The sequence below is a fragment of the Salmo salar genome, unplaced genomic scaffold, assembly GCF_965601325.2.
Source record: "Salmo salar unplaced genomic scaffold, fSalSal1 ptg000432l, whole genome shotgun sequence".
NCBI lineage: Eukaryota > Metazoa > Chordata > Actinopteri > Salmoniformes > Salmonidae > Salmo > Salmo salar.
In genome coordinates, this window is record NW_027675387.1 from 4046449 (window position 1) to 4073026 (window position 26578).

Here is a 26578-nt window from a genome sequence, read left to right on the forward strand (position 1 = left end):
ACTAAACAAAACACATGGAAATGGGAGATATATTTTACCTCACTGATTAGAGGACAACCTGCAGAAGACAGTCAGCTACATTTTGGAGTGATGCATTTAAATTTAGGGGTCGCTAAACAAAGGAACACAACACTTATTTGTCATAACTCATTGATATCATGCTAAAATCATTTGTGTGACAGAAGGGAGATGAGGTTGCACGTCCTGTTAAAACTAACAGCTCAAAAACCACACGGAATCTGGGAATAATGTGTACATCACTGGTTAGAGGACAACTTGTAGAAAACAGCTAGCTACATTTTGAAGTGGTGCATTTTGATTCCAGTGGGTCACCAACGTGGTAAGTGTAACAACTTTTTTGTTAGTCACTTTTAGTTAAATCTCATAAATAGTAACTCTTCCATTTCAGAGCCTGGATTTTCCCCCTGAGGCTAATATCCATATCATGTTGAAATCAATAGAACAGGGGACAAACGTTTAGGGTTCTACATTGGGACATCATTAAAATACTCCTACTACAATGTTCAAAAATTCTACATTGTGACATTAGTTCATTGATATCATGAAACAACTCCTTCATGTAAGTAGTTTCTGACATTTGATCAGAGATCTTTTATCAGATTATCTCTGGTCACAGCTATGAGGGTTCTCTCCTGTGTGTGTTCTCTGGTGTTTAGTCAGACGACGAGACTCAGTAAAAAACTCTTCCCATACTGATCACAGCTATTCGGTTTCTCTCCTATGTGTGTTCTCTGGTGTTTAGTCAGACCCCCAGACTCAGTAAAACTCTTCCCACACTGATCACAGCTATATGGTTTCTCTCCTGTGTGTGTTCTCTGGTGCACTGTCAGATGGCCAGATTGAACAAAACTCTTCCCACATTGACCACAGCTATAAGGTTTCTCTCCTGTGTGTGTTCTCTGGTGTAGCGTCAGAGTGCTAGATGCAGCAAAACTCTTTCCACATTGATCACAGCTATAAGGTTTATCTCCTGTGTGTGTTCTCTGGTGTAATGTCAGATGGCCAGATGCAGCAAAACTCTTCCCACATTGATCACAGCTATAAGGTTTCTCTCCTGTGTGTGTTCTCTGGTGTAGAGTCAGATTGGTAGATGCAGCAAAACTCTTCCCACATTGATCACAGCTATAGGGTTTCTCTCCTGTGTGTATTCTCTGGTGCACAGTCAGTTCTCCAGATCGACCAAAACTCTTCCCACATTGACCACAGCCATAAGGTTTCTCTCCTGTGTGTGTTCTCTGGTGTAGAGTCAGATTGGTAGATGCAGCAAAACTCTTCCCACATTGATCACAGCTATAGGGTTTCTCTCCTGTGTGTATTCTCTGGTGCACAGTCAGTTCTCCAGATCGACCAAAACTCTTCCCACATTGACCACAGCCATAAGGTTTCTCTCCTGTGTGTGTTCTCTGGTGTAGAGTCAGATTGGTAGATGCAGCAAAACTCTTCCCACATTCATCACAGCTATAAGGTTTCTCTCCTGTGTGTGTTCTCTGGTGTTTAGTCAGACCCCCAGACTCAGTAAAACTCTTCTCACACTGATCACAGCTATACGGTTTCTCTCCTGTGTGTGTTCTCTGGTGTGATGTCAGATTGCCAGATTGAACAAAACTCTTCCCACATTGATCACAGCTATAAGGTTTCTCTCCTGTGTGTGTTCTCTGATGAATGTTAATGCCTGATGAGGTGAATCTCTTCCCACAGTCAGAGCAGCAGTGAGTTCTCTTCCCTGTGGGTCTCTGCTGGTGTTTCTTGAGGAGTTCTGATCTGGAGAGACTCTTCTCTGCCTCGTCAGCATCATGAGGTTGTTGAGGCTCCCCAGAGGATCCACGATAGTCCCGCCTCTCTCCTGTGTGAACGGCAAAGTCAGACAGATGGTTAAAGGCCCACAACAGCAGAAATCCATTGTTTATTTGAGGTAAAAGGTCGTACCCATGAAGTTGTACAACAATTGACGTCTGTTCAATTATTTGACAATTAAGACAGTCAACTTAGCAACAATCATATTTTGTCTTGTTTTCACATTAGTAGTAACTAGAAATAAGTTATTCATGTTGTTGAAACTCTAAGCAGTGTACCAGACGACTTTTGGTCTCCAATATAGGCCCCTTTCTGTGTTTGCTAAAATTGCAGCATGAGGGCGATGCACACACAATCTGGTTGTAGAAACTCCTCCCTGCTAATGAGGAAACCACTAGTTATGGATGTAGTATATCTGGTAATGAGGAAACCACTAGTTATGGATGTAGTATATCTGGTAATGAGGAAACCACTAGTTATGGATGTAGTATATCTGGTAATGAGGAAACCACTAGTTATGGATGTAGTATATCTGGTAATGAGGAAACCACTAGTTATGGATGTAGTATATCTGGTAATGAGGAAACCACTAGTTATGGATGTAGTATATCTGCTAATGAGGAAACCACTAGTTATGGATGTAGTATATCTGCTAATGAGGAAACCACTAGTTATGGATGTAGTATATCTGCCTGGAGCAAAAATGGTGAGCTAAGATTTTAGTTTTTCACAATGTATTCTGAATATTACAGCGCAAGATCAGGAGTGCTACTCAAGGAAACTCACATTAAGCTCTGTGTCTATTTACTAATTCACCACCGTGGGGGAAAACTCAGGGGAGTTCTCATAGGCTGACAGCAAAAATAGCCTCCATTTACAGGTTGCTTATAAGTGCATTTCACATTACTTTTGGATTATAACTGTAAGACTCGTTTGAATCACCTGCTTAATATGTTTGTGTTACTGTCGCAAATCAACTGCTTTATACTTAAAAAACACTTCAACCAGTAAAATGCTCTTTGGCAAGTTTTTCCATCAGCCTGACAATGAGGGTTTGTACACCAAGTGTTTAACAAATTGGCTCATAACTTCACCTAACAATAACATAGACCTACTGTAGGACCCATAACTTCACCTAACAATAACATAGACCTACTGTAGGACCCATAACTTCACCTAACAACATAGACCTACTGTAGGACCCATAACTTCACCTAACAACATATACCTACTGTAGGACCCATAACTTCACCTAACAATAACATAGACCAACTTTAGGACCCATAACTTCACCTAACAACAACACAGACCTACTGTAGGACCCATAACTTCACCTAACAATAACATAGACCTACTGTAGGACCCATAACTTCACCTAACAATAACATAGACCTACAGTAGGACCCATAGCTTCCCCTAACAACAACATAGACCTACTGTAGGACCCATAACTTCACCTAACAACAACACAGACCTACTGTAGGACCCATAACTTCACCTAACAACAACACAGACCTACTGTAGGACCCATAACTTCACCTAACAATAACATAGACCTACTGTAGGACCCATAGCTTCCCCTAACAACATAGACCTACTGTAGGACCCATAACTTCACCTAACAATAACATAGACCTACTGTAGGACCCATAACTTCACCTAACAACAACACAGACCTACTGTAGGACCCATAACTTCACCTAACAATAACATAGACCTACTGTAGGACCCATAACTTCACCTAACAACAACACAGACCTACTGTAGGACCCATAACTTCACCTAACAATAACATAGACCTACTGTAGGACTCATAACTTCACCTAACAATAACATAGACCTACTGTAGGACCCATAGCTTCCCCTAACAACAACACAGACCTACTGTAGGACCCATAACTTCACCTAACAATAACATAGACCTACTGTAGGACCCATAGCTTCCCCTAACAACAACATAGACCTACTGTAGGACCCATAACTTCACCTAACAACAACATAGACCTACTGTAGGACCCATAACTTCACCTAACAATAACATAGACCTACTGTAGGACCCATAACTTCACCTAACAATAACATAGACCTACTGTAGGACCCATAACTTCACCTAACAATAACATAGACCTACTGTAGGACCCATAACTTCACCTAACAATAACATAGACCTAGGACTATAAATCATTTAATATTTCAGGTGAAACATGGAAACTAAAATGTCTGTCATGACATTTCATAACCTGATCACCAGATAATTTTGTGAATAATCCCACTAGGCTACTCTGTAATGTGTTGTCATTCTAAATGTCCTGAATAAAGGAAAATATCTCTGTGTTGTACAATAGCCTATCCATCAAGGAACAGTTCTCTACACATTATGAGCGAAGTATCTCTGTGTCCAGACAGACTAACGAGACCCTACAGTACATCAACCAGACAATAGCACATTATAAACATGAATTTGTTAGGGATGTTGGATCCAATGTGCAGCACAGCATAACTGTCTTTACCAGAGTAATGAATGAAGAAGCACTTTGGTTGTTGTTGCATGTCGTGATGTTTGTCATGTGACTGTCATTCAGAAAATGATTTCCTGGATCAGCTGATGATAGTTGAACATGTGACTGTAACTAAACAGCTACAGTATTAAGTATTATGTGTAATTATTGAAGAACCACGTTAATGACAGTATCCATTTGGGTGTTGTCAATAAAGTTAAGGTGACTCTTGGTTAGAACCATTGGATTAGCAAACTCTGAAATGATTTAGGATTTCTGTGCCCATGAAAACTGTTTCCCCAGCGTAACATAAGGAGACACTAAATGTTACATAGGTAGAGAGCATTTCAGAGATCTGAATACAAAAAACTGTCCTAACAGGACAATAACCTAAACCACAAGGCCAAATCTACACTGGAGGAGCTTACCAAGATGACATTGAATGTTCCTGAGTGGCCTAGTTACAGTTTGGACTTAAATCATCTTGAAAGTCTATAGCAAGACTTGAAAACGGCTTTCTAGCAATGATCAACAACCAACTTGACAGAACAGGAAGGATTTTAAAAAGAATAATGAATATTCACATGAAGATCAGCCTCCTATTGGATGACATCACGACTTCCCATCAAGCCAACTCCTTGGAGGCCTTACTATGACATCACTCACTCCTTCTAGTTTGCAGTTGTCTAAAAAAACACTATTTTGCTCAAAACATTTATTTGTTTCCTTTTAGTGTGTTTATACTTCACTGTATTTATCACTTTTCAACAGGAAAAGTTTTTAAAAAATCACTGTAGGACTTCATGAACAATTCCGACAGTACAAAAACATATTCAAGTGTAGAATGCCCTTTTAAAAATCACACATTAGTTCAACAACTGCAGAGTTTGTGTCCCTGTTTTATTAGATAGTACTCACTGTATTTACTGGTGTTAACCAGAACAATGTCCCTGTTTTATTAGATAGTACTCACTGTATTTACTGGTGTTAATCAGATCAATGTCCCTGTTTTATTAGATAGTACTCACTGTATTTACTGGTGTTAATCAGATCAATGTCCCTGTTTTATTAGATAGTACTCACTGTATTTACTGGTGTTAATCAGATCAATGTCTCTGTTTTATTAGATAGTACTCACTGTATTTACTGGTGTTAATCAGATCAATGTCCCTGTTTTATTAGATAGTACTCACTGTATTTACTGGTGTTAATCAGATCAATGTCCCTGTTTTATTAGATAGTACTCACTGTATTTACTAGTGTTAATCAGATCAATGTCCCTGTTTTATTAGATAGTACTCACTGTATTTACTAATGTTAATCAGATCAATGTCCCTGTTTTATTAGATAGTACTCACTGTATTTACTGGTGTTAATCAGATCAATGTCCCTGTTTTATTAGATAGTACTCACTGTATTTACTGGTGTTAATCAGTTCTCCAGTCTTCTCTTCTTCGTCCTCCTCTAATGTGACAGTAATCTCCCCCTCTTCATCCTTCATTCCAAAAACGTCTTCATTTTCTTTCACTTCCTCCTCTTCTTTCACAATAACATCCTCCTCCTCTTTCACTCTGAACGCGTCTTCCTCTTCTTTCACGAAAGTGTCTAAAGAACTTGAATGTTCCGACTTTGTCAGCTAGCGAGCTACCGAGGTGGCTGCAGTTGTTGAAGAAGCGTTCCGTCCACTAGATTATACGTCACACTAGAAACATCGCCTGAAAGACACATATCGCCATCTGCTGTCTGGAGGGAGGAAACGCAGTTGAGGAGGGAAAACTATTTTTATTCTTCATTGAATTATAATATTATAAAGCAGTTTAGGGAAACGTTTTTTTCCTCTCTATTAAATATGAATATTATATCAACACGTCCAAAGAGCAACAAGTGTTATTTGATTAGTTCAGATTTTCTATGAGAATTTTAAACAAACTTAACCTCTACTCCACATCTGTATTTCTGATTCGGTCAAATAACTAGATATCAAAATAAGCACCTAGTTATTGATACCCTTGATAAAGATGAGCTAAAATTACTGTATGAAATAAATAAATTAACTTTACCCACTACCAGGATATTTTAGCCAAAAACCTGGTTACCTCTCTGCTAGGAGGCTGAAACTTGGCCATAAGAGGATCTTCCAGCAAGACACATCAACATCCACGAAGAAATGGTTATTTGGGCACACAAATCAACATTTTCAATGGCCATCTCAGTCTTCGGACTTGAACTCTATTGAAAACCTGTGGTTTGAATTGAACAGGGCAGTCCATAAGACAGACTAAATAAATCAAGGACATGGAGAGATTCTGTATGAAGGAATGGTCTAAGATACCACCCAATGTGTTCTCTAATCTCATAAAACATTTCAGTGTCATTATCCTCCCAAGGGGAGAGTGCTGGAGAATTAAAAACATGGGTGGCAATAATTCAGACCCCTACCTTTTGAGAATTACATGTTAAACTAAATCTCTTTCTCTGAGCAATTGTATTACTATAAAATGATATAATTTCCCTTTATTTTGGTGACACAATACATCATATAGATGTCTATAATGAACAGACTAGGTCTATACTGCTGCTACATGGTGTAACAATACATCATGTAGATGTATATAATGAACAGACTAGGTCTATACTGATCCAACATGGTGTAACAATATATAATGTAGATGTATATAATGAACAGACTAGGTCTATACTGCTCCTACATGGTGTAACAATACATCATGTAGATGTATATAATGAACAGACTAGGTCTATACTGATCCAACATGGTGTAACAATATATAATGTAGATGTATATAATGAACAGACTAGGTCTATACTGCTCCTACATGGTGTAACAATACATCATGTAGATGTATATAATGAACAGACTAGGTCTATACTGCTCCTACATGGTGTAACAATACATCATGTAGATGTATATAATAAACAGACTAGGTCCATACTGCTCCTACATGGTGTAACAATACATCATGTAGATGTATATAATGAACAGACTAGGTCTATACTGCTCCTATATGGTGTAACAATACATCATGTAGATGTATATAATGAACATACTAGGTCTATACTGCTCCTACATGGTGTAACAATACATCATGTAGATGTATATAATGAACAGACTAGGTCTATACTGCTCCTACATGGTGTAACAATACATCATGTAGATGTATATAATGAACAGACTAGGTCTATACTGCTCCTACATGGTGTAACAATACATCATGTAGATATATACTACTGTTCAAAAGTTTGGGATCACTTAGAAATGTCCTTGTTTTTAAAAGAAAGCACATTTTTAATCCATTAAAATAATAATTCAATTGATCAGAAATACAGTGTAGACATTGTTAATGTAGTAAAAAATATTACTTTTTTTTTTTTTTAACAAATTCACCTTTATTTAACCAGGTGGGCCAGTTCAGAACAAGTCCTTTATTTAACCAGGTGGCCAGTTGAGAACAAGTTCTCATTTACATCTGCGACCTGGCCAAGATAAAGCAAAGCAGTGCGACACAAACAACAACTTGTTCTTTAACAAAGCTTTTGTAAACAGTGTTGTTGCATAACAATCAGGCAGTAGAACAACAATAATCATCACCCTCTTGACCAATCTACCCTCCCCTTAACATTGGGTTGATTCAGACCCTGTCAGTGTACCAGGTGGACATTGGGTTTGATTCAGGCCCTGCCAGTGTACCAGGTGGACATTGGGTTTGATTCAGACCCTGTCAGTGTACCAGGTGGACATTGGGTTTGATTCAGACCCTGTCAGTGTACCAGGTGGACATTGGGATTGATTCAGACCCTGTCAGTGTACCAGGTGGACATTGGGTTTGATTCAGGCCCTGCCAGTGTACCAGGTGGACATTGGGTTTGATTCAGACCCTGCCAGTGTACCAGGTGGACATTGGGTTTGATTCAGACCCTGTCAGTGTACCAGGTGGACATTGGGTTTGATTCAGGCCCTGCCAGTGTACCAGGTGGACATTGGGTTTGATTCAGACCCTGTCAGTGTACCAGGTGGACATTGGGTTTGATTCAGACCCTGTCAGTGTACCAGGTGGACATTGGGTTTGATTCAGACCCTGTCAGTGTACCAGGTGGACATTGGGTTTGATTCAGACCCTGTCAGTGTACCAGGTGGACATTGGGTTTGATTCAGACCCTGCCAGCATGGCCAGAAATGTATTCCAAGGTCAGTAACTTATAACCACAGAACCACCACAGACCTTTCATGCATGACTAAAAACACCTAAGTATTAGATTTACTGCCATGGTCTAGTATGTCACTGCATCAGACACCATTCACAATGCTGGCTGAGGTACGAGTAAAACATGACATATTATTTCCTAACCATTCACAATGCTGGCTGAGGTACGAGTAAAACATGACATATTATTTTCTAACCATTCACAATGCTGGCTGAGGTACTAGTAAAACATGACATATTATTTCCTAACCATTCACAATGCTGGCTGAGGTACTAGTAAAACATGACATATTATTTCCTAACCATTCACAATGCCGGCTGAGGTACGAGTAAAACATGACATATTATTTCCTAACCATTCACAATGCTGGCTGAGGTACGAGTAAAACATGACATATTATTTCCTAACCATTCACAATGCCGGCTGAGGTACTAGTAAAACATGACATATTATTTCCTAATTGTAAAAAAATCCCCACTCCTTAATCAACTAGTCTCTCACTGTTTAACCAGAATAACAGGAGTTGTGTCCTTCAAACTGTTAGATTGTTAGTCCAAAAGAATATTCAGCTACTTAGATGTCATGTATTGTCATGTTATGCTCACTATAAGAAGTCCTGAATGTATTTTAATGCCTGGAGGGGATGTGTTAATTCATAACCCATCATTTATACCTGTTAATTCATAACCCATCATTTATACCTGTTAATTCATAACCCATCATGTATACCTGTTAGTTCATAACCCATCATTTATACCTGTTAGTTCATAACCCATCATTTATACCTGTTAGTTCATAACCCATCATTTATACCTGTTAATTCATAACCCATCATTTATACCTGTTAATTCATAACCCATCATTTATACCTGTTAATTCATAACCCATCATTTATACCTGTTAGTTCATAACCCATAATTTATACCTGTTAATTCATAACCCATCATTTATACCTGTTAGTTCATAACCCATCATTTATACCTGTTAGTTCATAACCCATCATTTATACCTGTTAATTCATATCCCATCATTTATACCTGTTAATTCATAACCCATCATTTATACCTGTTAATTCATAACCCATCATTTATACCTGTTAGTTCATAACCCATCATTTATACCTGTTAGTTCATAACCCATCATTTATACCTGTTAATTCATAACCCATCATTTATACCTGTTAATTCATAACCCATCATTTATACCTGTTAATTCATAACCCATCATTTATACCTGTTAGTTCATAACCCATCATTTATACATGTTAATTCATATCCCATCATTTATACCTGTTAATTCATATCCCATCATTTATACCTGTTAGTTCATAACCCATCATTTATACCTGTTAGTTCATAACCCATCATTTATACCTGTTAGTTCATAACCCATAATTTATACCTGTTAGTTCATAACCCATCATTTATACCTGTTAATTCACAACCCATCATTTATACCTGTTAATTCACAACCCATCATTTATACCTGTTAATTCATAACCCATCATTTATACCTGTTAATTCATAACCCATCATTTATACCTGTTAGTTCATAACCCATCATTTATACCTGTTAGTTCATAACCCATCATTTATACCTGTTAATTCATATCCCATCATTTATACTTGTTAGTTCATAACCCATCATTTATACCTGTTAGTTCATAACCCATCATTTATACCTGTTAGTTCATAACCCATCATTTATACCTGTTAGTTCATAACCCATCATTTATACCTGTTAATTCACAACCCATCATTTATACCTGTTAATTCACAACCCATCATTTATACCTGTTAATTCATAACCCATCATTTATACCTGTTAATTTATAACCCATCATTTATACCTGTTAGTTCATAACCCATCATTTATACCTGTTAGTTCATAACCCATCATTTATACCTGTTAGTTCATAACCCATCATTTATACCTGTTAATTCATAACCCATCATTTATACCTGTTAGTTCATAACCCATCATTTATACCTGTTAATTCATAACCCATCATTTATACCTGTTAATTCATAACCCATCATTTATACCTGTTAATTCATATCCCATCATTTATACCTGTTAATTCATAACCCATCATTTATACCTGTTAATTCATAACCCATCATTTATACCTGTTAGTTCATAACCCATCATTTATACCTGTTAGTTCATAACCCATCATTTATACCTGTTAGTTCATAACCCATCATTTATACCTGTTAGTTCATAACCCATCATTTATACCTGTTAATTCATAACCCATCATTTATACCTGTTAATTCATAACCCATCATTTATACCTGTTAGTTCATAACCCATCATTTATACCTGTTAATTCATAACCCATCATTTATACCTGTTAATTCATAACCCATCATTTATACCTGTTAGTTCATAACCCATCATTTATACCTGTTAGTTCATAACCCATCATTTATACCTGTTAATTCAGGGGTGGTTCAGACAGGCTGGCACGCTCCCTGACCATACTCGGCAGGAACTAATCGGGATCCATAATAAACCCCATGAAGAGTAGCTGCTGCCTTGGCAGGAACTAATGAGGATCCATAATAAATACAAATACTTTATCAATATATTTGTGTCTCTTTACTCTTGGATTCTAAAATGCTAATTAGCATCAAAGTAGACGACATGCAAGACTACAAATCCCTGCGAGCTCCTGCATGTCATCTCTAGCCAACACCTTTCACAGAACAGGTCACTGAATTGTCCATTGAAATACATTTTGACACTTTAATCATTGCAACATAAAGGCCTGATTGGTGGAGTGCTGCAGAGATGGTTGTCCTTCTGGAAGGTTCTTCCGTCTCCACAGAGGAAATCCGGAGCTCTGTCAGAGTGAACATCGGGTTCTTGTTCACCTCCCTGACCAAGGCCCTTCTCCCACGATTTCTCAGTTTGTCCAGGCAGCCAGCTCTAGGAAGAGTCTTGGTGGTTCCAAACTTCTTCCATTTAAGAATGATGGAGGCCACTGTGTTCTTGGGGACCTTCAATGCTGAAGAAATTTTTTGGTACCTTTCCCCAGATCTGTGCCTCGACACAATCATGTCTCAGAGCTCTATGGACAATTCCTTTGACCACATGGCTTGGTTTTTGTTCTGACATGCACTGTCAACTGTGGGACCTTATATAGACAGTTGTGTGCCTTTCCAAATCATGTCTAATCAATTGAATTTACCACAAGTGGACTCCAATCAAGTTGTAGAAACATTTCAAGGAAGATCAATTGAATCAGGATGCATCTGAGCTCAATTTCGAGTCTCATAGCAAAGGTTCTGAATACTTAAGTAAATACATTTGGAAAAATGTTTTTTAAAAATGGTTTTGTTTTCTCATTATGGGTTGTTGTGATGTCATTATGGGGTATTGATTATTCAATTATGAAATTATTCAACTTTAGAATAAGGCTGTAATGTAACTAAATGTTTAAAAAGTGAAGGGGTCTGAATACTTAATGGTAGACTTTCTACCACTGGCAGAGTTTTCTACCGCTGGCAGTTTTGTACACAGTCATGTGATACGTGGTATAGAAGAGTCCAATCTTAGGAGAGTACATGGGAGGCACTATACTGTGTGTCTGCAGGTGTCTATCTGGTCAAAACCACTGATACAGGAGCTCCTCCACCCTCTGGTGGGATGGATCATGTCTACAGAGAAACCTAGATTCAAATACTTAGATTTGTGTGTATTGGGTATATGTTGTGAAATTGTTAGATATTACTTATTAGATATTACTGCACCGTCTGAGATAGAAACACAAGCATTTCACTACACCCGCAATAACATCTGCTAAACACGTGTATGTGACCAATAAAATGTGATTTGATTTGAAATAAACGTCCTATTTATCAAAGGTGCTTTTGTCTGGGGTCAAAATGACTCCAAATGATTTGAATTTGTTAAAAGTCCATATTGATACAGAAACACTAAACCATGATATAGATTTATTAAGAACAAGTTGATTTACAAAGTCATGAAAATTTGGAAGAATTGAATAAACCACATTTTGGCTATGATAAAAGATATGCTGTTGGCGGGGCTCCCTGCCTGTGCCATTAAACCCCTACAACTCATCCAGAACGCCGCAGCCCGTCTGGTGTTCAACCTTCCCAAGTTCTCTCACGTCACCCCGCTCCTCCGCTCTCTCCACTGGCTTCCAGTTGAAGCTCGCATCCGCTACAAGACCATGGTGCTTGCCTACGGAGCTGTGAGGGGAACGGCACCTCCGTACCTTCAGGCTCTGATCAGGCCCTACACCCAAACAAGGGCACTGCGTTCATCCACCTCTGGCCTGCTCGCCTCCCTACCTCTGAGGAAGCACAGTTCCCGCTCAGCCCAGTCAAAACTGTTCGCTGCTCTGGCACCCCAATGGTGGAACAAGCTCCCTCACGACGCCAGGACAGCGGAGTCAATCACCACCTTCCGGAGACACTTGAAACCCCACCTCTTTAAGGAATACCTAGGATAGGATAAAGTAATCCTTCTAACCCCCCCCCCCCCCCCCCCCCCCCTTAAAAGATTTAGATGCACTATTGTAAAGTGGTTGTTCTACTGGATATTATAGGTGAATGCACCAATTTGTAAGTCGCTAAATGTCTGTCTAAACGTCTGCTAAATGACTTAAATGTAAATGTAAATGTAAATGTAATATGCCTCTGGGGTCAAAATGATCCATGTCAGAAGTATGGTTCAACGCAAATATGTAGTGGGTGTAAAGTTTGTTTTAAATTCTCACTCATTAAAAACGAATCAATCAACACATGCTTCTCTTTGAACGACTTAATGTAATATTTATATTTTATGAAATAAATGAAAAATAAACGTTTGGTTCCTCAACTGCGTTTCCCCCTCCAGTCAGCAGATGGCGATGTGCGTCTTTTAGGTTCAGGCGATGCTGCCAGTGTGACGTATAATCTAGTGGACGGGACGCTCCTTCAACAACAACAGCTAGTCAGACACCTCGGTAGCTTTCTAGCAAACATAGCTACAACATTCACGCTCTTTACACTGTTTTGGTGTATATTAGTCGATGTGTATTAAACACACTTCTGTCGTATGTACTTGTTGGCCCATTTAATTATATATTTACGTTGTTTGTCAGCTAGCTGGTTTGCTAAGTTAGCTTAGAACTAGGCTAGTCGCTAATGCTAGCTAACATCCCCGACCATGAGTTCACTAAGCTACTCTCCTCCTGTTAAAGAAGAGGAGGTCTGCTGGACGGAGAAAGAAGCTCTTGTGAAAGAGGAGGAGGAAGAGAAAGATGTTACAATACAAAAACAAGTAGAGGGTGAAGCTGTTAGCGTGAAAGAAGAAGAGAAAGACGTTTCAGTTAAAGAAGAGGAAGAGGCGTTCAGAGTGAAAGAGGAGGAGGATGTTACAGTAAAAGAAGAAGAGGAGGATGCAGTTTATGGAGTGAAAGAGGAAGAGGGGGAGATGACTGTTACATTGGAGGAAGAAGAGGAGGTTGGAGATCTGTTTAACACCAGTAAGTACCGTCTCTGCAGTCGTTGAACCAATATGCAGTAAAGGGGTTCTACACTTTAATGTTGTTCTGTAGGAATGGCTGAAGCTACACTGTAACGTGTAGAACATCAAGAGTGGACCATCAACAAAACGTTAACAATTGATCAAATGCATCCAATGACAATGCCTGAAATACTGTAGTCCTCAATATCTCCTATTAGATTAGCCCAAGATGTTCTCTTAAAGGGGCAATCAGCAGTTGTTACATCCATTTTGGGACTTATACATTAATGATATGTACCCATTGTTTCTTGAAGAAATCACTTATAAATGCCTCATGAGCTTAGTTCAACTGTCATACCCCATCAGAACCCAAAATATAAGCTTTTATTCACTCCAATGTTTGTCAGTAAATATAAACAAACACTGTATATCCTCAAAACATGGTTAAAACTAGAATGTTGATATCATGAATGGTTACATTTCTCCAGCCCCATCCCTCAGCTTTTTACCGAAACGGGCAGGGAGTACGCTTTGTTATTGTTTCTACTGCTGATTGCTGCCCCCGTTACTCCTCAAGGTCCAAGGACTGTATGTTATTTTCAGAGGTAGACTGGCTCTGGTAGCTAAAATAGTCAACTATTCCATCTAAATGTGAATCGATTCTCAATTAAGATACATTTCTAGAAGCATAAATTGATGTACTTTCATATCAATTCAGAATAATTTCACACAATATTTAAATATCACAAAAAAATAATTTCACATAATACTTTCCGGACTAGTCTCCCAGTCCCTGCTGCTGAAAAACATCCCCACAGCATGATGCTGCCACCACCATGCTTCACCGTAAGGATAGTGCCAGGTTTCCTCTAGACGTGACTCTTGGCAGTCAGGCCAATGAGTTCAATCTTGGTTTCATCAAGCCAGAGACTCTTGTTTCTCATGGTCTTAGAGTCTTAACCTCTCTAGTGTAGGGGGCAGTATTTGCACGGCCGGATAAAAAAACGTACCTGATTTAATCTGGTTATTACTACTGCCCAGAAACTAGAATATGCATATAATTGTTTGATTTGGATAGAAAACACCCTAAAGTTTCTAAAACTGTTTGAATGGTGTCTGTGAGTATAACAGAACTCATATGGCAGGCAAAAACCTGAGAAGATTCCAAACAGGAAGTACCCTCTCTGACCATTCCTTGGGCTTCTTGGCTCTGTTTATTGAACATTTAGGATCTTTGCTGTAACGTGACACTTCCTACGGCTCCCATAGGCTCTCAGAAGGCGGCAGAACATTGAATGATGACTTTGCAGGCCATGGCTGAAAAACAGTAGCGCATTTGGATAGTGGTCGTTCTGAGAACAATGAGACTGGGGGCGCGTGCACGAGCCGACACCATGTTTTTATTTTTTCGTCTTTGAACGAAAACAGGGTTTCCCGGTCGGAATATTATCGCTTTTTTACGAGAAAAAACAGCGGTTGACATGCTTCAAAGTACGGTAATGGAATATTTAGAATTTTTTTGTCACGAAACGCGTCGGGCGCGTCACCCTTCGTCACCCTTCGGATAGTGCCTTGAACGCACGAACAAAACAGAGGATATTTGAACATAACTATGGATTATTTTGAACCAAACCAACATTTGTTATTGAAGTAGAAGTCCTGGGAGTGCATTCTGACGAAGAACAGCAAAGGTAATCCAATTTTTCTTATAGTAAATCTGAGTTTGGTGAGGGCTAAACTTGGTGGGTGTCAAAATAGCTAGCCCGTGATGGCGAGCTATCTACTCGGAATATTGCAAAATGTCCTTTCACCGAAAAGCTATTTTAAAATCGGACATAGCGATTGCATAAAGGAGTTCTGTATCTATAATTCTTAAAATAATTGTTATGTTTTTTGTGAACGTTTATCGTGAGTAATTTAGTAAATTCACCGGAAGTTTGCGGTGGGTATGCTAGTTCTGAACGTCACATGCTAATGTAAAAAGCTGGTTTTTGATATAAATATGAACTTGATTGAACAAAACATGCATGTATTGTATAACATAATGTCCTAGGACTGTCATCTGATGAAGATCATCAAAGGTTAGTGCTGCATTTAGCTCTGGTTTGGGTTTATGTGACATTATATGCTGGTATAGTATAGTATATATGCTAGTATGAAAAATGGGTGTCTGATTATTTCTGGCTGGGTACTCTGCTGACATAATCTAATGTTTTACTTTCGTTGTAAAGCCTTTTTGAAATCGGACAGTGTGGTTAGATTAACGAGAGTCTTGTCTTTAAAATGGTGTAAAATAGTCATATGTTTGAGAAATTGAAGTAATAGCATTTCTAATGTATTTGAATATCGCGCCACGGGATTCCACTGGCTGTTGAGTAGGTGGGACGATTTCGTCCCACATACCCTAGAGAGGTTAAGGTGCCTTTTGTCAAACTCCAAGCAGGCTGTCATATGCTTTATACTGAGGAGTGGCTTCTGTCTGGCCACTGTACCATAAAGGTCTGATTGGTGGAGTGCTGCAGAGATGGTTGTCCTTCTGGAAGGTTCTCCCATCTCCACAGAGGAACTCTGGAGCTCTGTCAGAGTAACCATCAGGTTTTTGGTCACCTCCCTGACCGAGGCCCTTCTCCCGTAATTGCTCAGTTTGGCCGGGTGACCAGCTCTAGGAAGAGTATTCCATTTAAGAATGATGGAGGCCACTGTGTTCTTGGGGACCCATCCCCAGATCTGTGCCTCGACACAATCCTGTCTCGGAGCTCTACAGACAATTCCTTCGACCTCATGGCTTGGTTTTTGCTCTGACATGCACTGTCAACTCTGGGACCTTATATAGACAGGTGGAAACAAGATGCACCTGAAAGCAATTTTGAGTCTCATAGCAAAGGGTTTGAATACTTCAGTAAATGAGGTATTTTTGTTTTTTACCTGTTTTCACTTTGTCATTATGGGCTATTGATGACACCCCTCTGAAATAAGAGCCTAACCATCAGAAAAAAACCTCTTCCTTAGCCTACTCCTCCCGCTGCTGCTTGCCTTCGTAAATGTTGATGTTATGCTCCTAACGTTTCTGGTGATGGTGATGCATTGTGCAGACCTCACTACCCTCTGGAGAGCCTTTCGGTTATGGGCGGAGCAGCTGCCATACCAGGCGGTGATACAGCCCGACAGGATGCTCTCGATTGTGCATCTGTAAAAGTTTGTGAGTGTTTTTGGTGACAAGCCGACCATTACACTGGATAATCGCAGCTAGCTAGCTGCTACCGAGTGGCCCAGCCTCGAAGCTAGCCTTGAGCCAGGCCCATCTCCCAGCCTGCTCAGTGGACCCTATGATCACTCGGCTACACAGCTGATTCCTCCCAGACTCTTCACTAAGACGACTAGAAGCCAATACATCACCGGATTCCTGCCGTAAGCTCTGGACCTTTGCACCAGATTGGCTATAGTGGCTAACGCCCTTGTCCCGAAGCTAGCACCAGTTAGCCTCGAGCCAGGTGCTTCTCCCGGCTAGCAAACAAAATTACTCCAGCTACAATAGCTATTTTGCCACTTGGCCTGTACCCTTTGTCAACACGGAGCTCCACCGATCCATCACGACTGGTCTGCCGACGTAATTCCGTCCGATGTGCCCTCAACCGGCCTTTGCCAGACGTCGGTGACGCCCTTGTCCCGAAGTTAGCACCAGTTAGTCTCGAGCCAGGCGCATCTCCCGGCTAGCGTAGTAACGACTACCTAACTGCTTCCCTGTTTCGTATATTCCTGTTCACTGGACCCTATGATCACTTGGCTACATAGCTGATGCCTGCTGGACTGTTCATTAATCACGGTACTCCATTTTGTTTGTTTTGTTTATCTGTCGGCCCCAGCCTCGAACTCAGGCCCTGTGTGTAGTTAACTGACCCTCTCTGCCCATTCATCACCATTTTACCTGTTGTTGTTGTCTTAGCTGATTAACTGTTGTCTTACCCGTTGTTGTCTTAGCTAGCTCTCCCAATCAACACTTGTGATTGCTTTTTGCCTCTCTTTATGTCTCTCTAATGTCAATATGCCTTGTATACTGTTGTTTAGGGTAGTTATCATTGTTTTATTTTACTGCGGAGCCCCTCGTCCCACTCAACATGCCTCAGAGAGCTCTTTTGTCCCACCTCCCACACATGCGGTGACCTCTGTGGTGGTTAATTTCTTTACTATCAAATGAGGAGAGACAAACTTCACACAAGTTAGAGTTATACTTAAACTAAATCTTTAATAATAAGATCTTTACAATAGCAATGACTTATCAACGATTCACCATTTTCTAATGATCCGTTGAGAGTGGCAAAACAAAAGTACAAATATCTTTTATAGCCAAGATACACCCCTTTCAACCTACATGACGAACAACAGATACATAGAATGGTCACAAGGTTAACATTTGTATGAAAGATATCTATAATACATAGCAGACAGCATCTGCTGTGTCAGCAGTTTTCATTGTAAAGACCAGTGTCTGGTCCTCCTACTCCAAACTGGAACCGTCTCTTCCTGGTACGGTATAGAATAGAACCATTAACTCATGTTCTCTGGAATGCTCTTTAGGTTTTATCACCCAAAGACATCGTAAATCTTCTGTCCGTGTTACCTCATAGAGGCCCATCCTCAGTAAAACACACACAATAGTTAACAAAATACTCTATTCTGTCAAATAAAACAACCATTATAATGCAATACAAGCATTATAACATAATCTTGCAATTTCCCTGACACCTCACCTAGCATAACTGGTGCCTCCAGAAATGCAACCTCTCTTATCGTCACTCAATGCCTAGGTTTACCTACACTGTACTCGCACCCTACTATACCCGTCTGTACGTTATCCCTTGAATCTATCCTACCACGCCCAGAAATCTGCTCCTTTTATTCTCTGTTCAAAACGCACTAGATGACCAGTTCTGATAGCCTTTAACCATTCCCTCATCCTACTTCTCTGTTCCTCGGGTGATGTAGAGGTTAAGCCAGGCCCTGTGTGTCTCCAGGCGCTCTCATTTGTTGACTTCTGTAACCGTAAAAGCCTTGGTTTCATGCATGTTAACATCAGAAGCCTCCTCCCTAAGTTTGTTTTACTCACTGCTTTAGCACACTCCGCCAACCTTGATGTCCTTGCCGTGTCTGAATCCTGGCTTTGTAAGGCCACCAAAATTCTGAAATTTCCATCCCCAACTACAACATTTTCCGTCAAGATAGAACTGCCAAAGGGGGAGGAGTTGCAATCTACTGCAGAGATGGCCTGCAAAGTTCTATCATACTTTCCAGGTCTAAGCCCAAACAGTTCGAGCTTCTAATTAAAAAAATTATTCTCTCCAGAAATAAGTCTCTCACTGTTGCCGCCTGTTACAGACCCCACTCAGCTCCCAGCTGTGCCCTGGACACCATATGTGAATTGATTGCCCCCCATCTATCTTCAGAGTTCATTCTGTTAGGTGACCTAAACTGGGATACCTGGTTGTTGTTTAAAAGTAATTTCCTCACCACCTTAAATAAGCACGGCCCTTTCAAAAATTGTAAAACTAACAACAGATATAGCCCTTGGTTCACTCCAGACCTGACTGCCCTCGACCAGCACAAAAACATCCTGTTGCGTACTGCACTAGCATTGAATAGTCTCTGCGATATGCAACTTTTCAGAGAAGTCGGGAACCAATACACAGTCAGTTAGGAAAGCAAAAGCTAGCTTTTTCAAACAGAAATTTGCATCCTGTAGCTTTAACTCCAAAAATTTTGGGACACTGTAAAGTCCATGGAGAATAAGAGCACCTCATCCCAGCTGCCCACTGCACTGAGGCTAGGAAACACTGTCACCACCGATAAATCCACGATAATCGAGAATTTCAATAAGCATTTCTCTACGGCTGGCCATGCTTTCCTCCTGGCTACCCCAACCCCGGCCAACAGCTCCCCACCCCCCGAAGCTACTTCCCCAAGCCTCCCCAGCTTCTCCTTCACCCAAATCCAGATAGCAGATGTTCTGAAAGAGCTGCAAAACCTGGTCCCGTAAAAATCAGCTGAGATAGACAATCTGGACCCCTACAACTCAGCTGGACTAGACAACCTGGACCCCTACAAATCAGCTGGACTAGACAATCTGGACCCTCTCTTTCTAAAATGTTCCACTGCCATTGTGGCAACCCCTATTACTAGTCTGTTCAACCTCTCTTTCGTATCGTCCGAGATTCCTAAAGATTGTAACGCTTCCACGGTCATCCCCCTCTTCAAAGGGGGTGACACTCTAGACCCAAACTGTTACAGACCTATATCCATCCTGCCCTGCCTTTCTAAAGTCTTCAACATCCAAGTTAACAAACAGATCACTGACCATTTTGAATCTCACCGTACCTTCTTCGCTGTGCAATCCGGTTTCCGAGCTGGACACGGGTGCACCTCAGCCACACTCAAGGTACTAAACGATATCATAACCGCCATCGATAAAAGACAGTACTGTACTGCCCTCTTCTCCGACCTGGCCAAGGCTTTCGACTCTGTCAATCACTGTATTCTTATCGGCAGACTCAACAGCCTTGGTTTCTCAAATGACTGACTCGCCTGGTTCACCAACTACTTCTTAGATAGAGTTCAGTGTGTCAAATCAGAGGGCCTGTTGTCCGGACCTCTGGCAGTCTCTATGGGGGTACCACAGGGTTCAATTCTCACACCGACTCTTTTCTCTGTATATACCAACGATGTTGCTCTTGCTGCGGGTGATTCCTTGATCCACCTCTACTCAGACGACACCATTCTGTATACATCTGGCCCTTCTTTGGACACTGTGTTAACCTCTTACATCTAGACGTTCCGCTAGCGGAACACCTGCTCCAATATCCAATGATAGGCGTGGCGCGAATTACAAATTCCTCAAAAATACAAAAACTTCAATTTTTCAAACATATGACTATTTTACACCATTTTAAAGACAAGACTCTCCTTTATCTAACCACACTGTCCGATTTCAAAAAGGCTTTACAGCGAAAGCAAAACATTAGATTATGTCAGCAGAGTACCCGGCCAGAAATAATCAGACACCCATTTTTCAAGCTAGCATATAAGGTCACAAAAAATAAAACCACAGCTAAATGCAGCACTAACCTTTGATGATCTTCATCAGATGACACTCCTAGGACATTATGTTAAACAATACATGCATGTTTTGTTCAATCAAGTTCATATTTATATCAAAAACCAGCTTTTTACATTAGCATGTGACGTTCAGAACTAGCATTCCCACCGAACACTTCCGGTGAATTTACTAAATTACTCACGATAAACGTTCACAAAAAACATAACAATTATTTTAAGAATTATATATACAGAACTCCTCTATGAACTCGCTATGTCCGATTTTAAAATAGCTTTTCGGTGAAAGCACATTTTGCAATATTCTAAGTTGATAGCCCGGCATCACAGGGCTAGCTATTTAGACACCCACCAAGTTTAGCCCTCACCAAAGTCAGATTTACTATAAGAAAAATGTTATTACCTTTGCTGTTCTTCGTCAGAATGCACTCCCAGGACTTCTACTTCAATAACAAATGTTGGTTTGGTTCAAAATAATCCATAGTTATATCCAAATAGCGGCGTTTTGTTTGTGCGTTCAAGACACTATCCAAGGGTGACGAAGGGTTACGCGCCCGACGCGTTTCGTGACAAAAAAAATTAAATATTCCGTTACCGTACTTCGAAGCATGTCAACCGCTGTTTAAAATCAATTTTTATGCCATTTTTCTCGTAAAAAAGCGATAATATTCTGACCGGGAGTGGTTGTTTTCGTTCAAAGAGAGAGAAAGTAAACATGGAGTCGACTCGTGCACGCGCCTCAGTCTCATAGTATTCTGACCGACCACTATCCAAACGCGCTAATGTTTTTCAGCCATGGCCTGCAAAGCCACCATTCAGCTTTTTGCCGCCTTCTGAGAGCCCATGGGAGCCGTAGGAAGTGTCACGTAACAGCAGAGATCCCCTGTTTTGGATAGAGATGATCAAGAAGGCCAAGAAATGGTCAGACAGGGTACTTCCTGTACAGAATCTTCTCAGGTTTTGGCCTGCCAAATGAGTTCTGTTATACTCACAGACACCATTCATACAGTTTTAGAAACTTTGGAGTGTTTTCTATCCAAAGCTAATAATTATATGCATATTCTAGTTTCTGTAAATAAATAAATAAAATCTTAACTTTATTGACAACACCCAAATGGATACTGTCATTAACGCAGTTCTTCAATAATTACACATAATTCTTAATGCTTTAGCAAACATTATATTAAACAGGACATTCAAATATCCTTACAATTTTTTATTTTTTTATTTATTTTTATTTCACCTTTATTTAACCAGGTAGGCAAGTTGAGAACAAGTTCTCATTTACAATTGCGACCTGGCCAAGATAAACCAAAGCAGTTCGACAACATACAAAAACACAGAGTTACACTAGGAGTAAAACAACATACAATCAATGATACAGTAGAAAAAAATAAGACTATATACAATGTGAGCAAATGATGTGAGATAAGGGAGGTAAAGGCAAAAAAGGCCATGGTGGCAAAGTAAATACAATATATCAAGTAAAACACTGGAATGGTAGATATGTTATTTGAAGAAAGTTCAAAGTTCAAATATAAATAATATGGTGCAAAGGAGCAAAATAAATAAATACAGTAGGGGAAGAGGTAGTAGTTTGGGCTAAATTATAGATGGGCTATGTACAGGTGCAGTGATCTGGGAGCTGCTCTGATAGCTGGTGCTTAAAGCTAGTGAGGGAGATAAGTGTTTCCAGTTTCAGAGATTTTTATAGTTCGTTCCAGTCATTGGCAGCAGAGAACTGGAAGAAGAGGCGGCCGAAGGAGGAATTGGTTTTGGGGGTGACCAGAGAGATATACCTGCTTATAATCCAAAGTAGTGTGAAATGAACTCATAAGCAACCTGGAAATGGAGGTTACTCCCCTGAGTTTTCCCCATTCACATTCAGAATACATTGTGAAAAACTAAAATCTTTGCTCACCATTTTTGCTCCAGACAGATATACTACATCCATAACTATCGGTTTCCTCATTAGCAGGGAGGAGTTTCTGCAATCAAATTGCCCTCGTGCCACAATTTTATTAAACACAGAAAGGGGCCTATATTGGAGACCAAAAGTCGCCTGGCACACTGCTTAGAGTTTCAACAACATGAATAACTTATTTCTAGCCTACAATCATCGATGTTACTACTAATGTGAAAACAAGACAAAATATGACTATTCTTGCTCAATTTAAGGCAAATATCAAATAATTTTAACATTCATTACAGACGTCAATTGTTGTCCAACATCATGGCTCCGCTGTTGGCATCACCTTTTACAGTGGATTACCGCTGTTGTGGGCCTTTATATCATCTGTCTGACTTTGTTGTTCACACAGGGGAGATATGGGACTATCGTGGATCCTCTGGGGAGCCTCAACAACCTCATGATGCTGAAGAGGCAGAGAAGAGTCTCTCCAGATTAGAACACCTCAATAAACACCTGCAGACATCCACAGGGAAGAGAACTCACTGCTGCTCTGACTGTGGGAAGAGATTCACCTCATCAGGCATTAAAATTCATCAGAGAACACACACAGGAGAGAAATCTTATTGCTGTGGTGAATGTGGGAAGAGTTTTACTACATCTGGCCATCTGACTTCACACCAGAGAATACACACAGGAGAGAAACCTTATAGCTGTGGTCAATGTGGGAAGAGGTTTGCTGCATCTAGCAGTCTGACTCTACACCAGAGAACACACACAGGAGAGAAACCTTATAGCTGTGGTCAATGTGGGAAGAGTTTTGGTCAATCTTGCCATCTGACTCAACACCAGAGAACACACACAGGAGAGAAACCTTATAGCTGTGATCAATGTGGGAAGAGTTTTGCTCGATCTGGAGAGCTGACAGCTCACCAGAGAATACACACAGGAGAGAAATCTTATAGCTGTGATCAATGTGGGAAGAGTTTTGCTCGATCTGGAGAGCTGACAGCTCACCAGAGAATACACACAGGAGATAAACCTTATAGCTGTGGTCAATGTGGGAAGAATTTTGCTGCATCTAGAACTTTGACACTACACCAGAGAACACACACAGGAGAGAAATCTTATAGCTGTGATCAATGTGGGAAGAGTTTTTGTCGATCTGGAGTGCTGACAGTGCACCAGAGAAGACACACAGGAGAGAAACCTTATAGCTGTGATCAATGTGGGAAGAGTTTTACGACATCTTTCTATCTGACTTTACACCAGAGAATACACACAGGAGAGAAACCTTATAGCTGTAATCAATGTGGGAAGACTTTTACTCAGTCAACCAACCTGGTATCACATCAGAGAACACACACAGGAGAGAAACCTTATAGCTGTGATCAATGTGGGAAGAGTTTTACTCAGTCAAACAGCCTGGTATCACATCAGAGAACACACACAGGAGAGAAATCTCATAGCTGTAATCAATGTGGGAAGAGATACTCTGATAAAAGATCTCTGATTAAACATCAGAAAATTCATGAAGGAGTTGTTTCATGATATCAATGAAATAATGTCACAATGTAGAATGTTTAAACATTGTAGTAGGAGTATTTTAATGATGTCACAATGTAGAACCTAAACGTTTGTCCCCTGTTCTATTGATTTCAACATGATATGGATATTAGCCTCAGGGGGAAAATCCAGGCTCTGAAATGGAAGAGTTACTATTTATGAGATTTAACAAAAAGTGACTAACAAAAAAAGAGCTGTGTTACACTTACCACGTTGTTGACCCACTGCAATCAAAATGCATCACTTCAAAATGTAGCTAGCTGTTTTCTATAAATTGTCCTCTAACCAGGGATGTACACATTATTCCCAGATTCCGTGTGATTTTTGAGCTGTTAGTTTTAACAGGATGTGCAACCTCATCTCCCTCCTGTCGTACAAATGATTTCAACATGATATTGATGAGTGATGACAAATAAGTGTTATGTTCCTTTGTTTAGCGACCCCTACATTTAAATGCATCACTCCAAAATGTAGCTGTCTGTCTTCTGCAGGTTGTCCTCTAATCAGTGAGGTAAAATATATCTCCCATTTCCATATGTTTATTTTTTTTTTCAACAGCATGTACAACCTGATTTCCCCCCTAATCGATATCAGTGATTTATTGCTACTTGTCAAAACAACAGCGTTTTTGGTGCTTGTACAGTTTTATAAGGTGCTTGTTTTAAATAATACAAGTAATATGATTATTGTGACAGATGTTTGTGTATGTATTACATTTTATGTTTAGGTTTTCAATTTATCACAAACTGTTTCTGCATTTGTACTACTGATTTGGACACGTTTAAACTGTGACATTGGGGATATCTCACCTAGCAAAATGTCGTTGAAAATAAGACTATGCCCGACATTCAATATAAGTTTGGTTTTAGTTGAAAGTTGAAAAGAAAACAATTTAATTTCAACATACTTACAGCCTAAACACATAGTCACAGTACAATAATCAAATATATGAGCAATCCTACATCACTCCAGTATTTATTTACAACATTCCACTACTGAAGAAGCATGACTCAAATCACCTCATATTTCAAACATTAAGCCTGACAAAGATACATTTTATGCCTCGCCATTAAGTGAATTATTGCTAATACATATTAACAAAGGGGTGTACATTTGGTTTTTATATTTCATGTGTAATATTCATGTAAGATTTAGTAATCATAATTATTTATGCAACCAACTGACAATTTCTGGGTACAATTATATTGACATTGCTGCCCTGCTTTTAGAATATCAGGGTTCATTCTCAGATGTGCCAAACCAAATGTACCAGAGCATGACATTGGGGACTGGGCCCCGATCCAACAACATGCCTATCTAGTGAACCCTGAATAGAGAGAGAAGCTCCGCAGTGAGGTGAAAAGTTACTATGGATATTGCAGGAGTTTCCTCTTGAAATCAGACATGTCTGTGGTGAGGACAACTTGGTTTCTGATTGTCTCAAAGGTGGGCAGTCAAAAAGATTTGTGTTTTGCGTTTAGCCAGTGAGTTGCCATGGATCACAATTTATTATGACTGCATGTTTTTACGTGTTGGAGATGAGTTTTGTTTGGACTCGTTCCAAGAGGACGAGAGTTCTAGAAGCTAGTGAGTTTTAGGAAGACGAGAGTTCTAGAAGCTAGTGAGTTTTAGGAAGACGAGAGTTCTAGAAGCTAGTGGGATTTAGGATTCTATAGAAAGAAGAAAAAGGAGAAAGAATCAAAAATATTTCGATTGTATATTATTATTATTTAGAAATGTGTTTTTCTTGTTTTTAAATGCTGACACGTCTAGCTCGTTAGCCCGTCTAGCTCGTTAGCCCGTCTAGCTCATTAGCACGTCTAGCTCGTTAGCCCGTCTAGCTCGTTAGCACGTCTAGCTCATTAGCCCGTCTAGCTCGTTAGCGCGTCTAGCTCGTTAGCACGTCTAGCTCGTTAGCACGTAGGACGCACTGATTGGTGTAACCTCGTTAGTCAGTATGTGTTACACCTGTGCTGGCTTG

The 26578-nt window shown here is 39.9% G+C and overlaps 1 pseudogene; it reads right to left on the bottom strand.

Annotated features, from left to right (window-relative positions):
* Window positions 1–476: 476 nt before the first annotated feature.
* LOC145876074 (uncharacterized) overlaps window positions 477–26578 on the bottom strand; it is a 134293-nt pseudogene continuing 108191 nt past the window's right edge.